Source organism: Portunus trituberculatus, chromosome 44 (assembly GCF_017591435.1).
Source record: "Portunus trituberculatus isolate SZX2019 chromosome 44, ASM1759143v1, whole genome shotgun sequence".
In the NCBI taxonomy this organism is placed as follows: Eukaryota; Metazoa; Arthropoda; class Malacostraca; order Decapoda; family Portunidae; genus Portunus; species Portunus trituberculatus.
Genome location: NC_059298.1, coordinates 22,685,340 through 22,700,339, shown reverse-complemented (window position 1 = coordinate 22,700,339; position 15,000 = coordinate 22,685,340). Strand labels below are relative to the sequence as shown.

The 15,000-nt window shown below is 50.1% G+C and overlaps 1 long non-coding RNA gene across 2 annotated transcripts in view; it reads left to right on the top strand.

Moving 5' to 3' along the window:
* Positions 1 to 15,000, top strand: part of LOC123518821 — a 48,558-nt gene that overhangs the window by 4,790 nt on the left and 28,768 nt on the right. For both annotated transcript variants that reach the window (XR_006678888.1, XR_006678887.1), the window contains exons 2-3: positions 11,979 to 12,111; positions 12,616 to 12,782. This is a non-coding gene — a long non-coding RNA (uncharacterized LOC123518821). The remainder of the gene's footprint in view (positions 1 to 11,978; positions 12,112 to 12,615; positions 12,783 to 15,000) is intronic.

Sequence of the window (15,000 nt, the reverse complement as noted above, 5' to 3'; positions counted from 1 at the left end):
TGAGGTCAATTCCCTTGGGAGTCAGGTCAGGTCAGGACAACACAAAGATACCGACGCGACACGAATTCTCTCTCGGACTTGTTAAACATCAAACCTTTGTCGGCGCCGCGTCCTCATCGCCTCCTCTCTCTTTCTCTCTCTCTCTCTCTCCGTCGCCGCGACTCAACTCATTTGTTTCCCTTCAGACAGCGAGCCACGAGTCAGGCCTGCGAGGAGTGAAGGGGCGCGGATTAGTGGATCAAGCAGCATTTGTGACATGTGAAGATGATGGGAGTGCAAAGCTGGAGCAGTTCAGGTGCAGTGTGTTGTGGCCCGAGGGTGGTGCGTGTGTTGGCGTGGTAGTAGTGGCCATGGGGGGAGGAAGGGATGGAGAGGTGATGGTGAGAGTGGTGGTGAAAGAGATACGAGAACATTAAACTAACTGCAGAGGCCGTGTCGCCCCATACAAGGCAGCGCTCACTTAACCCACTCTCTCTTTCTTGCTCCCTCATCCATATATTTGGCCAGCATAATTGTTTCTTTACAACATATATTATATTATATTGTAGCATTAATATATTGTGTAATACTGGGGGTGTAAGGGTCGGTAGTGTGTGGAGGCAACACTCGCCACACTCACACTGGCTCCTCGCTTCATACACCAACCACTGCTCGTCTATTAAGTATCTGCTGAGCCTGTATTTGTCCAGCTCAAGACCATTATTTCATTTTTTTTCTTGACGTGGAGAAAGGGAGTTGAAAATGTCTTCATTATTATCGTGCAACCCTCGTAAACACGCTCTCCCTTGCTCAAATTGTACTTCTTTAGATTTCCTTTCTCAGTAATGTTTCATGGGTTTTTTTTATCTTTCTTTTTCGGAGCACTATACGTACACACACACGCACGCACACACGCTTGGTACATGTTAATGCTGCAGCGTGGCGAACCAATCTCAGCAAGATAACAAACAAGCGCCTGGCACTCATGCATCACTTGTTGACACTCCGGCGCGCAGCATCAGCGTGGCAATCATGTTGTGATGACTAGCCGCTCCCCCTCACTCCACCTCCAACTCCTCCAACCTCACACCTCCATACTTCTACACCCGAAAACTCCACACTACACGCCACCACTCCACCATCCTCTCGTGCCTCCACACCACTCACCTCCACTCCTCCATCCTCTCATACCACCACTAATCACCACTCTTCCACATAACACACAAGCACCACACTCCACCCACACCACACCACACTCCACCTCGCAGCACACCACCCCGCTTCATCTTAGGGCAGTTGGCATCAGTCTTTGTGGTGTTTTCCCGATCGGACCACGCCTCAAATTCTGTGTTGAACTGACATTACAATAAAACTCCATATAGATATTGTATCAACTTCGATCTTAGGCTTCCAGCTACGGAAAACACAAACACGACTATACCAAAACAAGAACTGATAAAAGCAATCCCCCTAAAATTCTCGGCCCAGATTTCTACACCAACAAGGCGGTGCAGGCGTCAGCTTTCCTTGCGCAAGCCACGAGGGAATCACATTATCATCTTACGTGAAACTCCCTACCTTTCTTCCCTCTCGCGGGATTCGGTGTCACTGTCTCCCATGCATCCGTGAGGAGCGAGAGGCTAGCCAGACGCGGGTTCACTTCATTTAGTAAAGCCTTGTGAATCCCTAATCAGGTCGTGTTTTTCCCTTGTGGTCGCGTCTCAACACATTCCCGATGGCTTCCTGCTGTCTTGCCCCTACCACCACCGTCTTGGTGCTGAGGGCGACGGCTGGTGCTCCTTCGTGACTCGGGAAGTGAAGAGGAAGGGTGAATGGCGAGTAGGTGGAATCAAGCGTGGGATGAGTGTAAATAATGCTTTGTTTTGCTTCCCTTTGAAAAGTATTATCGATATGAATAAAGAAAGTATAGTGGAGGGTGAAGAGGTGAATGTTTGTTCAGTGTAGTGATGCAAATATAATGTCTTTGGATTCCCTCATAAACAATTATGTATCTTTCAAATCATAACTACCATGAAAAAATGTGGTGATGAAGGAAGGAGACTATTATAGCAGTGTATGGTTGAGTAGTGGTGGTGGTGGTGATGGTGATGGCGGCGGTGGTGGCGGTGATGGTGGGCAATGTGTGGTGCTAAATTTGTACTCGTAACCATCACGGTAACGCATGTATTAATTACCCAGTCACTTTTATTACGATGGATTGAACTTTGCCTTAATAGACTTTGGCTGTATACACTTTATCCAATCAATTATAAAATCCAACCTTCGCTTTCTTTCATCCGTTACAACAAGTGTTCCTGCTCCACTGTTATCTCAGCCATGTGACACGAGCGTTACCATTCTATCGAGTGTACCATTACTCATCCGTTAGTTGATTGACCATTCATCCAATCATTAACCAATACTGACATTTTTGACATCATGAATTCCGTCGCTTAAGGAGCAGCCATGTGCACTTTTATTTACAGAAAGAGTTGAACCCTCCCAGAATTATGTAGTGCAGTGATGGCGCCGAAACCCTTGTATTTATTTATTTAGGGGCCGCCGTGGTACAGTGGAACCATGCGTGCTTTGGGGTCCGAGGGGTCTCCAAGCGCACGGGTTCGAATCCTGTCCACGGTCTGAGTGTAGGTTGGGCTTCCTCACTCAGGGCAAGGGTTTCCTAGCGGGTGGGCTTTGAGATAGGAGGTACCCCAAAAAGTACCCCCTTTAGCCCATAAATTCCCGTGAAAAGCCCACATGGTATGAATAAAAAATAAAAAATAAATAAACTCAATATCGTTAGTTTGTTCGGTTGGCAGCACTGATTGCCGTATACAGTATTGACAGCACGAGTCACACAGAACCCATGAATAACACCACCCATTGAACGGCGGCGTGCTTAGACGAACTTTAGAAGAAGACTGCCTGGGAAGTTATCACGCTGCAGGAGTCCTTAGAAGCAGGAGTTTATAATTATGTAGACGTAGTGTTTGTTTCTGCCCATTTTATTTACTTATTTTATGTATTTATTTATTTATTTTTTTTTTTTACTTAGTATTATTTTTCCATTTTTTTTATTTATTTTTATTTTCATTCCATTTATTTGTTCATTTATTTATTCATTTATTCCGTTTTTATTTATTTTTCTCCATTTTATTTTGTTTTATTAGTTTTTTTTTTTTTTTTTTTTTTTGTGTGTGTGTGTATGTACGCGTGCGTGCGTGCGTGCGTGTGTTTGAACTTGACACTTTTCATCAACAAAATTAGAAGAATCGTGAGAAGGAATGAAAACTAACAATAAAGATACAAAGACATTTACATACATACACGGGGAAAGGGAAAGGAAAGAAACAATAGGAACAGTGAGGCTCTGGAATACAAGGTGGCGTGAGGCGGGCCAAGAATCACGGGAACAGAAATAAATGAAAGCTCCTCTGTTGTCCATATCCTGTGTGGAGAAGTCATTGGAAGCAGCCACTCTTTCCCCTGCTTCTGTATTTCCATCTTCCTGTGACTTGAACTCATTTAAGAGGGAGATTTCAAGACATTTATCCCATTCTTTAGGTTAATTCTCGGACGTGCTCGGAGACTGGCATCTAAGTGGGTATTTTTGTTCAGTTGTCTTTGTTGTCCTTGGCCTGATTTCCTCTCTGACATAAGTAAAGTAGATACAGAAGAGAAACATACATCTACTAACAAATAGAATGAAACGCATCTTCACACCTCAAAACGCTTCAACACTCAGCCAATCAGTGTATCCATCACCCCCTTAACAATCCAGCAAATGCGAGCCCGCGGTAGAAGACGCTGCAATTTTTAAAGGTGTTTTCACGATTTTAGGTAAAGATGAATAAATAAGTACGTCGTGACAACCCAGACCATTACCACATGACGAATCACTTTTGCCACGCCCTTCGCCACCCAGGACTCGCTCTCCTCACTGCAGCGGCCACGCGGACAGGTATAGGAGATAGGGAACCTCACACACGCCTCACCGGGCCCGCTGTGGTGGCCGGCCGGCGTAAGAAGGGATAAATATTAGCCTCCACCATAAAATGCACCACCAATTTTGTCGAAATGTGCGCCATTAGAGCAGCTTACTACCGAGGTTATGCAAATGTGCAGAAGCGGGCACCTGCGGCGGCATCCTAGTGATCTACGGCTGCGTATTAAACTGTGCTCAGTGTGCGGGGGAGGTGCGGGGGACGGAAGGGGCAGAGAGGGGCTGTAGAGGGGTGCTGTGTGTGGGGGAGGGGAGGCTCAGAGTGAATCCCCGAAAAGGAACAGCAGTCACAAACCATCGACAACTTGCACGATTTTCTTGACTTTCTCTCTCTCTCTCTCTCTCTCTCTCTCTCTCTCTCTCTCTCTCTCTCTCTCTCTCTCTCTCTCTCTCTCTCTCTCTCTCTCTCTCTCTCTCTCTCTCTCTCTCTCTCTCTCTCTCTCTCTCTCTCTCTCTCTCTCATTAAAGTGGTCGCGTCCAAGGTGACTGATGCAAATTCCAGGTTTTGTCCCTGTAGTTTGAGGGATTGTCCGACACACACACACACACACACACACACACACACACACACACACACACACACACACACACACACACACACACACCACGAGATCAAAGGATACACGTAAGGAGGGTGCGACACAGAGTCATACGAGATAGTGACAAGGAGACAGAGTGGCGAGGGAAAAAAGAATAATGTAGACAAGTAATACCCTTTGGCAAACATTCTTCCATGGTAAGAAATCTCCCTTATCTCCTCCACCCTTCCCTCTCCTCTCCTCCATTCCTCTCTTTCCTACCGTCCCTCCGTCCGTCAAAACGCGAACCCCGGAATAGGAATCATAAACATTACACTGAAGCTGAGAATGTCTGAAGCTCTGCAGTGACGCGCTGAATGGGGGCCACGAAGATTATTACACCCGAAAGTAGATGTCCATGGCCTTCAATCGACGCCGCAAGTATACCTGGGCCTCGTCACCTGTGGGAGTGGGAGGAGAGGAGACAGGTGCAAAGGGATACTTTTCGAGAACCACAGGTGAGGGAGATGCCGCTACGCCCTGTGAGAATGGCCAGAAGGAGTAGGAGGAGTAGGTATAGTGGAGGTTCAGGAGCGAGGGAGGCGGGGTGGATCACAGTCATTAGGCGCGTCACTTCGTCTCCAATACACAATTTGCTCCCTGCGAGATCGCTGTCAGGGCGCTCTGATCTCTGGCATCAGCGCGCGCACAACTCCCACGTTCTTAAGAGCTTTCTTTCCGCGTATCATCTTTAACCTTGTAATTGTTGGGGACTTTTTTTTTTTGTGTGTGTGTCCCTCTGTGTCCGTTTTATGATTATTGTGTGCCCCTCTTATACCTTCGTGATTCTTTTGTGTGTGCACGATACCTTTTGTGATCACACTATTGCTTTTTGGAGAATTGCTGCTGCTGCTGCTGCTGAGAGAGAGAGAGAGAGAGAGAGAGAGAGAGAGAGAGAGAGAGAGAGTGGGAAAGAAAGACGAAAAAGAAAAAAAAAAATGGAGGTGGGCCGGGCAGCGGGAGGGACGGGATGTTGAAAAAGTGAGTTACGCGATTCGATACTCACTTAATAGCGGGTCTCGCGGCACGGTCAAGGCTTGAAATTTACAATGGGAGCAAGTATTTATGCAAATCGGCCGCGGGATGCTTAAATAGGTAGTATCCACATTATTTACAAGCGACTCAATTACCGGGAGACACAGGCGCCGGTGCTTATCCTTGATCCAGGAATTGGGCGACTTGTATTGGTTTGCAGGACGTTTGCCGAAGATTTACCGGAATGGCTTTCGTGGGTCTTGGGGTCTGCAGGTGAGGTCTGCGCGCGAGGCCTGGGGCGGGACGGGGCGGGACGGGGCAGGGCAGGGCAGGGCAGGGCAGGGCAGGGCGGAATGGGATGAGATGAGGCGGGAAGCAGCTTTGAACATCCCCCGCAGTTTAATGTTTAAGGTTTAAGGACAGAAACATAGCTGCAGGTGTCTAGGGAAAAGGAGGGTTGGTTTAATTACGTTTGCAGTCGCGATAACCTGCTCTGATAACCCGCGCGGCCTCAGCACTGATGAATGGCGATGCGGGAAGAAGAGTGATGGTCGGACGGACGGACGGACGGACAGCGGCGGCGGCGGCGGCAACTAGGCTACGTCGGTCGGTGCTGTAGATGCTCGCGCTGATGATGGAGAGGTGTAGCGTTGATAATGATGGCGTGGGTGATGAATGAGTCCGGCGTTGGCAGAGTTGGTGATGAATGGGCGAGGGAAAGGCCAGCGTACGCGTCCCCTACACACGCCCTGTACTCCCTCCCTCCCTCCCTACTGGCCTGCCTCCCTCCCACACCCCTAAGTAGTACAACCAGGGTGGTGTTGGTGATGAAGGGGATTAGCACCTCAACACCTTCGCTGCGGTTGATCCTTGTTGCTTCCCGAAGACACAGGCGCATCTCACAACCTCGGATCCCTCGGGGCCGCTCACTGGGTCGCGTCCCTCGCCTCTCCTGACTTCTCTGCTGTGTTGGCGTCACTTGTGCATCGCGGTGGTCAGTGGGCAGCTTGTTTTTCGTTAGCTATTGGTCGTCTTCGTTGCACCTCGCGGCCCCCCTCCTCTCGCTGTCACCACAACAGGAAGGCTTCTTTCCCAGGCTAGTCCTCTGCCCACCCTCACCTCGCTCGCCCTCAGCCCTTTCATGCCTCTCTGCCCTATACATTGCTGCATAGTGCCCTCCCTCCCCCTCTTCTTTCTCGTCCAGCCTTCCTTCTCCTATCAATTTGCACCACCACCTTCTCCAGCCTCCCTCCATCACCCTGCCCTCCCATCACCCTCTAAGCCTCCTATCTCCGTTCCCATCGCCTGTACCCCCATCGAGACCCATACACCCCCCTCCCTCGCTCCGCCCAAGCCCCCGCCACCTGCCTCGTCCCCACACCACCTGGTCTCTCGTCGAAGAAAGGGAGAGAAAGAAAGAGAAAGAGAGAGATGCAGGAGTTCGGAAAGGAATCGCCAGAGAGCGAGCGCCTTCCTTCACCTAATCGAGGCCCGAGGCGAAGGACTTTGGACTCGTGGCGTGCAAGTTGGTATGGTCGGAATGCAACGTGGGCGTGGCAGAAGACCCGAGAGAAGCCCGCGGCCGTGCTCGGGTCCGCCCACACACGCCCGTCCGCGCCAGTGTCCAGGGCGGGAGGCGCGGTGAGGCCCTGAGTATGAGCAGCCAGCGAGCGTGGGAATGGTCAGTCCCGACGCCATGACGACGATTGTGAGTGAGTGAGTGTGTGAGGCTCGGGAGCGGGAGGGAGGGAAGGTGGGGTAGAGGAAGGAAGGGAGGGAGGGATGGATGGAGGAGGGAGGGTCCTGGGAGACTTGTGTGAGCCGGTGTGTTCCTGCGGTGTTGCTGTTGCCTTGTAAACCTTTTGTAGTGTGTTGGTCAGCCTTACCTTGCCCGCCTGTCCCTCTCCCCCGTGCGCCGTGATGGTAACTAACGCAACTATCGTGCGTTTGATTCACGTAAATTGTGGCATTGTTTTGTTACTGACGATGGTGATGTGTGTGAGGATGTTTGTTACGCTGTGTGTGTGTGTGTGTGTGTGTGTGTGTGTGTGTGTGTGTTTCAGTGTTTGTTTGATCTGTTGCAGTCTCTGACGAGACAGCCAGACGTTACCCTACGGAACGAGCTCAGAGCTCATTGTTTCCGATCTTCGGATAGGCCTGAGACCAGGCACACACCACACACCGGGACAACAAGGTCACAACTCTTCGATTTACATCCCGTACCTACTCACTGCTAGGTGAACAAGGGCTACACGTGAAAGGAGACACCCAAATATCTCCACCCGGCCGGGGAATCGAACCCCGGTCCTCTGGCTTGTGAAGCCAGCGCTCTAACCACTGTGTGTGTGTGTGTGTGTGTGTGTGTGTTGAATTGCTGTTGTGTTGCTCCTTGAGTTACCTTGCTCCGCCTTTGCTCTCTCTCTCTCTCTCTCTCTCTCTCTCTCTCTCTCTCTCTCTCTCTCTCTCTCTCTCTCTCTCTCTCTCTCTCTCTCTCTCTCTCTCTCTCTCTCTCTCTCTTTCTCTCTTTTATTCCCACCATTTCTAACACCACTTCCGTCAACACCACCACAACGAACAACAACAACTGCCACTACCACCACAACCATCACTACCACAACTACTACTACTAATACTAATACTACTACACCGGTAACTCCTTCATTGTTCAAATGGTACTCTCGGCCATGTGTAGTGAGGAGTTCGCCTGTACGCCTGTAAAGGCCTCAAGCGCCACACACCTTGAGAACTACTTAGACAACACGGGATTCGAACTCGGACCAAAAGAAAGTGGAACGAGTCTCAATAATATCACTTTGCTACTTCCTCATCCTCCTCTTTTTTTGAGGGGTGTCGGGGGTGGTAGAGGTTGTGGAGAAATGGTGTTGGGTTTAAGTTGATAGGAAAGGGTTGTAACTTTTGATGTGCTCCGACCAGTTCATGTTAAATGGATCTTTGCTATTAGTGTGTGTGTGTGTGTGTGTGTGTGTGTGTGTGTGTGTGTGTGTGTGTGTGTGTGTGTGTGTGTGTTTTGCTTTACCGTATCGTATCTCCTTTTTTCTTAATTTAGTTGTTTTCGTGTGGCTTTTGGGGTCGAGACTTTATTATTCTCGTGTTGCATTACCACCACCACCACCACCAAACAACAACAACAACAACAACAACAACAACAGCAGCATCAGCACTCGTCTCGCCGCCTTCCCGCCCACTCTGTCGCCCTAAGATGGTTTCACTGTCGGTCGGAATGGGCATGTTTTTCTTTCCTATTTTTTGTTGCTACCTTACTTTTTTTTTCATCAAAACTTTCACCGGTGTGTGTGTGTGTGTGTGTGTGTGTGTGTGTGTGTGTGTGTGTGTGTGTGTGTGTGTGTGTGTGTGTGTGTGTGTGTGTGTGTGTGTAAGGAGGAAGAGGGGTAGGGGTGGCGTTAGAGTAGCAGGAATAGACAGGCATGCAGACAGATAGACAAACACGGGAGATAGACAGCTGTAGACAAAGTGATGATTTCAGGTGAGTGTCAGATGTTCCCCAGCGCGCCTTCTTCATCCTCTCTCTGGTCGGGTCTTCTCGCGCCTCACAACGCAGCGCAGTCAACAGGTGGCGAGGCGGTGCGCGATAATGCAATGTCTTGAGCTCAGTCTCATTATAATAATTTCCATATAGATTTGCAATTTTCCGCCTTTCAAGGTAGCTAACCAATGTTGCGGAGTTGCCACATCTTGGGAGAATTCAAATGTTTGGCGGCTGCTGAGTGCAATGCGAGGTGGAGGAGGACGCGGCGGCCTGCTGGTGGTGCTGCTAGTGGTTGTGGTGATGGTGGAGGTGCTGCTGCTGCTGGATAGGTGTTCGGAAGTTGTGGCGTGCATGGCGAGCTACAGAGTAAGATGGAAACCCTAGTAAGAAGTGTCCTTGTCTTGCACTTCCCATATCGAATTGTTAACCCAGTGACGCGCTGAGCCAAGGACTGAGTGGGTGGAATGCGTGAGAAGCTAAGTAAATATCCGTCTGTGATACAAGGTGGTGCAAACATCGCAGCGCCGTGACCTTAGAGCTTATGGCGTGTGCGTGCGTGCCTCCTGAAGGGCGTGACGACGGCACACCTCCGGCTGTTAGCGCGCAATCATGGAAAGTTCCTCAGCATCCCTCTATGAAAGCTGTGGTCCGCGGTTCATCCAGCAAAGCCATTAGTCAGACGATGCTTTTTCATCCATTTATGTAAAACAAGGTTAGTCAAGGAGGACCAAAAAAGAGTGGGAAAGTGTTGCCAGCTACTCCTCCAGACTCCAGGAATGTTGTACAGTGTTGCGTCCCCAGCGGTGGTGGTGGCTCCATAGATATCCAGTGAATGGCATGCAGCGAACAAAACTCAACCCGGAGTAATATAAGTAAAGTTGTCTCCCTGGAGGCAGCGGAGCACCTTGCAGCCGCTCCATATGTCCGTGACCGCCGCCGCGCAGGTGAACGTCCAGAATTGCATAACTCCTAGTGTTACTCAGCACGTTTGACTCACCGATGTGGCCGCCGCGGATCAGATTATCTCCTCCACGTCATTTTAACCGCCTCTATTATTAATATACATTAAGGTTTATCTCAACACTCTTACGGCTGCCTTATGATAACCTGTTGGCGCGACTAACGCCTTCCAGCAGAACACAATCAGGTTTGCTCAATCACAGCCCGACCATGAGCAGACACTGTACTAGCAACGTGAATGTTCCACTACGTCACTTCCGCATTGAAGTCGCAGCGTAGCCGTCAGCAACACCCCGCAGGAAGACATCATCACTGGAGGAGGGAGAGGATACTGCTGCGTAATGTCAGCCGTCGCTTGGGATTGTGTCAGTTGTGAGGTGCAGCAGGCCAACACTGGCCCATTCCGCCCACTCCAACAATTACTGGCATGCAGTAGTACTACAACCTGGGGGGACCAGTACCGAAGAGAGAGGAGAGGGAGCCGACCCACTTGACCCTGGAAACTACTAACCCAGGTTGGAGCAGACGACTCGCCCGCCCGCGTGCCACACATTCCATACATCCACACCCTGGGCGACTGTCGGCAGGCTGGCTGGCCGGCCGGCTGGGCGGCTGGAGAGCAGGCGATCTGACCTACAACATTGCACTGTGCAACCTCGTGCTCTTATGTTGCGATGCTTCTCTGTGCCGTCCCTCTCGTCTTCGTGGTTAGCCAGGATTACTTGATGCGAAAAAACAGCCGTCGGTGGTCACAAGTGATGTAGCCGAACCACCTGACTCTGTAACTTATACCGAGCCTCCCGCTCTCCCCTTCCCGCCCATCAACCACCACCCAGCGTGCAACCTCCTGGGGGGCGAGAATTTGGTCATGTTTTGGAGATGGCCGCTGATGCTATCTCGCTCGCACTTCACGGGCCGAGGGACGCACTGCGTCACTGAGCGTTTTCCTGGTTCCCGACGGAGCAGCGGCGAGGGCGCATCAGGCAGGCTATTGTCTGAATATAACAGGCGTTTCCGTCAAGTAAAGATATAAACTTTACATTAAGATAAATGCAGCACTTTGTGCGCAGTGTTGAAGAATGCACATGTCCGGTGTTTGGTGTGTTGCGCAGTGCAAACCGATGGAGTCCTCGTGACGGCATCAACAAGTAAACAGAAGGCGCCATAAAGTGCAGGCTTGGAGCGAGCCCAATAAGGCAGCGGCTGCAGAGGAATGTCGCTCTGCTGTCGGTGATAATAACGTGGTGGTGAGCACTGCCCGGAGCACGGTGTTGCCAACTGCAAAATGCGGAAGGGGAGTCGACCGGTCATCTGTGCTCTCCGCAGGCGAGTTACCACGACCAGACAGTCTCCGGCAACACGTACGGGAGGTTACAGTTATATAACTGTTGTGACGGGTTCATTGTTGTTACTAGGGCAGTGCGGGGGTAGGTAGGGGGCGGGATTGAGGTTAACCCTCCATACACACTCGACCCCATATGCTTGCACCAACTCTCCTCTCACTCTCTCTCTCTCTCTCTCTCTCTCTCTCTCTCTCTCTCTCTCTCTCTCTCTCTCTCTCTCTCTCTCTCTCTCTCTCTCTCTCTCTCTCTCTGTCTGTCTGTCTCTGTCTCTCTCTCTCTCTCTCTCTCTCTCTCTCTCTCTCTCTCTCTCTCTCTCTCTCTCTCTCTCTCTCTCTCTCTCTCTCTCTCTCTCTCTCTCTCTCTCTCTCTCTCTCTCTCTCTCTCTCTCTCTCTCTCTCTCTCTCTCTCTCTCTCTCTCTCTCTCTCTCTCTCTCTCTCTCTCTCTCTCTCTCTCTCTCTCTCTCTCTCTCTCTCTCTCTCTCTCTCTCTCTCTCTCTCTCTCTCTCTCTCTCTCTCTCTCTCTCTCTCTCTCTCTCTCTCTCTCTCTCTCTCTCTCTCTCTCTCTCTCTCCAAGAAACGCGTCGCCATGCATGGTCGGCACAAGTCACCAATAGCCTTATTTACGTCCACAGATCCCTCCGAGCGGCAGCGTCATCGGCAGCCAGTCCAGCCATTTCTGCACGGCACCTGCTGAGGACTTGCCAGACGCCCCTGGAAGCCCGTCCGTAGAAGGTGCGGGAGGGTGAAACTTCATTGCATGAGAATGTAGGTCATTTCCATTCATGTTTTCCCCGTCATAATGAATGTGCGTGTCCAATATTGGCGTGGCTGTGTGTGAGGTCAGTCAGTCTGCACGGGAGGGCCTGTGCCAACGTGGGCCTGGCGCTCACCGGGGACAGACTTAATCATACTAACTTGGGGGGAAAGATCCATTCAGTAAATTGCATATAATTTTTTTTAAGTAGGATTTCAGCACTGTAGATAGTCATGTTTTGTTCATGTGTTGCTAAAGGAATGAATTAAAATGTACATCTTATATGAATAATTATAAAGTTAATAGCAAATAGACCCAGCAAGTTCCTGCTGAGTGAAGGTAGAGGAGCAGTAAAGTTGAGCGTGAGGTAAAGTGTTGTTCATGTGTTGTGTAGCTGAATGGTGTGATGAAACGCTCGGGGCATAAACATAAAAAGTGCATGACTAGCTGTCGGGTGGGCGCGTCTCGAGGCGTGGCCGGGGAGGCTGACCCGCTGGTTCGCTTATTGGTTTCAGGTAAGTGAGGCGAGGAAAGGTGAGTGCAGTCAGGATCGTCCCCGGCCCCCAGCGGCGCACCAACCTCCTGCTGGCGGCGGGAAATGAAGCCCAGATTAAGACACGGCCGTCCCTCGCAGGGCGGCCCACTCCCTCACACGCCTCCCGCTCTCTATGCAAATTCAGATGTAAGTGTTTTTCTCTTTTTTTTCTTTTTCACTTTGGCGTTTTTTTTTTTTTTTTTTTTTTTTTTTCCCAATTCCTGTTTCTCAATAGGCCACGTCCCGGCAAGAGGTAAGGCTAGTTGTGTCTCTTTGTCGCGGGCGGGAGTGGCGGGTGGCAGTCCATCTTAGTGGTCCCTGGCCCTAATGACGCGGAGACGCCCGTAAAGCTGGACCAACACTTGTTTACAAACGCCGCTGTAATCCCACTGTCAAGGCAGACCACAGGAATCCCGCGCGGAATGTCAGTCTTTTCACATGTTAAGTAGAGACAAGCGACCGGACAATTAACTCGCCGGAGAATGGTAAAGTTGAAGCTGTTTTCATTGCCGGCAGTATTGCAGCAGAGGCTTCACTGCCGCCCGGCTGACCGCTCCTTCGGCGCAGAGCCTCACTGTTGGGATGTTTTTAGTAATACAATTATTTTTTATTACCACAGCGTTGGCAAAAAACATATTTAAGAGCTTCACCTGTGACGTGCCTTGTGTTCTGCTCACCGAGACTGAAGCCAACACATTGCGGCCAAACGAGGCTAAATTTGGTGCGGGCGAACAAAGATGTGGCGGCGTGGCGTTGATAACAAGGCTCGTCATTCCTGAAGCAGCGGTCTGGGCAGGGATTGAGAATGTCTGAAAGTGTTTTTCTGCAACTGCTCTGCGAGATCACTCTCATTTGCGATCATGAATGTTTAGTGAGGAAGTTACAGGTGGCAGGTGAGGGCGCGGGTGATCAATCGGACGTAAGTCATGAAGTTATTGTTTATTCCTGCCGCGCGAGATTTGTGCTAAAAATAATAATGATCATAAAAACCGAAGTCTTGTCACATAAGGAAGTGCCAAGAGTTCCTTCCGCGGCGGGAGCTCACCGCTTGTTTGTCCTGTCCAGTGTTGCTTTGTGAGGGAGTCGCTCATACCTCGCCGCCTGCACCTCGCCTTCATTCTTGACGCCGCTTTCTATTTTTTAAACTCTCCTGTAACTTGACGCTAACGCAATTTAAGGGAGAAGTAAAGTTACTAGGTAGATTAACCATTAAAAGCGTTTCGGGTGTGGCAGGAAAGTAGGTAATATGAAAAACGAGAATTTCTGAGTAACGCTATCTAATTTTGTCGTAAGAATAAGCCAGACAGGTCTAGACTTAATGGAACGACCACATCATCATTCCAAGGACGAGCAGCGGCGCGGTGGCATGACTGGACTGACCCTGACTGCTGATCCAAAACATGTCATAAAACTGTGACTTCCAAAGAAAAACAAGTGATATAAAAGAAACATTGTCTGCAGGATCTGTGTTAAACTTCTTGTCTGAATGGCGCTTCAGTATTGCAGTAGGACGAAAGAAGATAATCTGACTTAAAGAGGGAATGAATTTCGGTGATATACTTTCGAGGGGAAGGAGGATACAGGGGAAGGGAAGGGAAAGAATGAGAGGAGGTGAGAGAGGTGGGGCATCTGCCTGTGAGCCGATCAGGAAGGATAATGAAAGGCTGATGGTTGGAATGATACGATGTGGTGGACGTAACTGGCAAACGATGGAGATAAAAGAGCGGATTAAACACAGCGAGGCACGAGGTGAGTGAGCCGAGCGAGCATTCCACCAGTGTTGTATCCTAACCTACACGCATACACTGGAAACATTCACTCCCGCTGGCTGGGAAGCGACGTGGTCGTTAGTTGAATTAGTCAAAAGGGAGATGGCGGCGGCTTGTGACGGAGGCCTGAGTGGCAAGGTAAAGAAATAAGCAAACTTCACCTCATGAGGATTTATCTCGGCGCCATTCAACAATTTTTTCCGCCTCATTTCCCGGTTCGTTCTGTCGCGGTGGCTAAAAGTGATGGCTGTTGACTGTTTTGCAAAGGTCAGGCTGTGGAGGCCACGGGGAGTGTTTTTGAGTCGGAGAAAAGGTTGCTTGGGTACATTGCTCGTCTGCATATTGGTGTGAGTGGCCGTGAAGGCTCACCGTCCCGAAAATTGTTGAGCGGGAATCCAGAATGCTTGATGTGGCTCAGTGCTTAGCTAGCGTCGACAACTCCGCCGCGTCAGAAATGCACCGATCCGGGTCAGGGGTTGCCGGAGAACAAGTCCTGAAAAGAAAACGAAAAAAGAAAAAAAAAGATCCAGGAAATGCTTCTCTTGTTTCTTATCTGGCGGCCAGCGGCGACACGATGCGGAGCAGCACGACTCTGT